The sequence below is a fragment of the Montipora capricornis genome, chromosome 10 (genome assembly GCF_036669925.1).
Source record: "Montipora capricornis isolate CH-2021 chromosome 10, ASM3666992v2, whole genome shotgun sequence".
NCBI lineage: Eukaryota > Metazoa > Cnidaria > Anthozoa > Scleractinia > Acroporidae > Montipora > Montipora capricornis.
Window position 1 is genome coordinate 43,326,264 of NC_090892.1, and position 2,500 is coordinate 43,328,763.

The following is a 2,500-nucleotide window of genomic DNA, read 5'->3' on the forward strand; positions in this document are numbered from 1 at the left end:
GTTTTATGATAAAAGAATCAAATTCTGCATGTTTGATGGCCTTCATGAAGTTAATAATTTTGGATATAGAGGCATGGCCAAAAAGTCATGTGGTAATTAACGGCACTTATTAAAAAATGTTGACGTCAGCATTTTGTGGGGTTCACTTTTTCAAGTAGTTTCCTGTCAAATGTAACGAGAATTTCAAATGAGATACAGATCTATTCAGAAATGTGTTAGTATGATCCAGAAACCAGCAAAATGTCATATTCGTAGTACACTTCCTTCATTTTTATTATCAGTAAAGCTCTGTAAAGAGTATTAAATTTTAGAGAAGCTTACGTGAAAAATGTTTCAAGGTGTAGACAGACCAAAAGTGATTCCAATTGGTCAAGATAGGAAATTCAAAGACCGCAAAGATCTTTCAAAGGCCTCCTTTTTCCATGTGAAATTAGGGGGGGAGTTTAAAGATTTCTCTTAGTAAGGGCTAGTTTTGTATATTAGATACCATTTGCTCTTTAGAAAATGTTTGAAATTAGGCACTGACGAGTGACATTCCGTAACAAACGACTATTTTTTTGTTTATAGAGCCGACATTCTTTCGCAAAAGTTATCCTCGGATTGAGTCATGTTCACAAGGTTATCTGGATAACCCCTGTGGCATAATCTTTGCTTGAATTATGCGATGTGTTTTTCAAATTTTGCTTATGAATAGAGATAGTTCTTAGAAGCCTTAGGGCTTCGCCTTTGATGAAGCCTTTCCCCGCGGCCTGGAGGGTGGCAGAAGTTGAAGTGCGTGTATTGGAAAGTCTCTGTCGGTTTAAGGTGTGTACACATCAAGAATAGAGTGCTTTTTGACCTTTTTGAACCTCTAGCCCTTATCTACATATATGTATCCAAGAATGTTATTTCAGTATCTGAAATCTCAGCTGTGAATTTTATTGTAGGGTGCATAGTTATGTGCTAGCCCTGTGAAGTTATTTATTGCTTCTTTGTTTATGTTCCATAGAGTAAAGGTGTCGTCAATGTATCTTTTCCAAATGAGTGCTTTGAAAGGACTCTGGTTGATGATATCTGTCTCAACTTCCACCATGATTAATGTCAGCAAAAGATAATGCCATTTTTGTTCCCACTACGGTTCCGTGTGCGTGGAGATAAGTCTTATAGCATTTCTATGAGGAAGTGAGTTGGAATCGGAGGTTTGATTTCACGAAACGGTTGCCTGTGTTTTACATACAATGCGATTTATTCCTCCTGCGGGATGTTAGTGTAAAGGCTGGTAACTTGACTGTCCATTGAGATACGGATTGTGTCTTTAAGTTTGAGGCTCTCATTTTCTCTGCAGAGTTTCACCAGAGTTTAAGAAATCTCTGGTATCTTTGAAGTATGATGTTTGTGTTTTAGCAATAGGGTGAAGTAGGTGATCAACAAATGATGAGATTCATTCAGTAGAGCCTTCGCAGCCTGATATGATAGGTCTCCCGACCGGGTTAGGTTTGTGAATCTTTGCTAGAGATTCGTGGGAGGTTTGGTGTCAGGGATAACCATTTCTTAGTCATGTCTTCAATGTAGTCTCTGTGATGAAGAGCATTGATGAGTTGTGTGGCTTTTTGAGACTGTTTCAAATGCCATGGGTAATTAAGTGGCTTATAGTTTTCTTTCTCATCTGAGAGAATCTAACGTGACCCTCTCGTATTACATTATCCATGGCATTAGAAACCTCTCAAAAAGCCAAAGAACTCATCAATTCTCTGTATCACGGAGACCACATTGATGACATGACTAACAAATGGTTATCCCTGACACCAAACCCGTCACGAATTCCTGTTTTTACGTCACCATATCGCGGGCTCAAGCTTAGAGCTCACCGAGGTTAGCTGGACAGTCGGTTAGCTGGTACAAAGCTGGTACTGGTTTTCGGTTGGATTGCAGGCTCAACCCAGGTCAACTCACCTAAAACATAAGCGAGGCTTCATTTTTCGCGCGCTTTCTGTGGCTCGACGCGGCTACACGGCCATACTACGTCAACCATGCTTTTTATTCATTTTATTTTTTCTTAACTTTGCCAGTCAAGCTGGCAGAGCGCCACAACAGCTTGCGCCAATTACTGTGGCCCCTTTTTACCCTCCCAACCATGATACACAACAGAAGACAGGCCACAACACCGGGAACTACGTGCCCTACTCTTAGCGACAAGTGTGTGGGTTCTTTTACCTCCCACAGGATTATTATTATTGAAGGGTTGTGAGACGGGACCTCCGTCTTATCGTCCTTATCCGAGAAGACTTGAAATTCTAACCATTTGCAGATGTAGTTTCAAAGGCTGCACTTTCTCCTCAGTTATTTAAAGACCCTGAGTGTTGGTCCGGCCGGAGTCGAACTCACGACCTCCCGCGTGACAGTCCGGTGCTCAACCAACTGAGCCACCGGTGCGCGGTGTACTTCTTACACAGTCAACGCTTTTCGTGTTCAGGTGGAAAACGGTTTGGAAAGTGTTTTCTTTCTTCATTTTTCGCTAGTT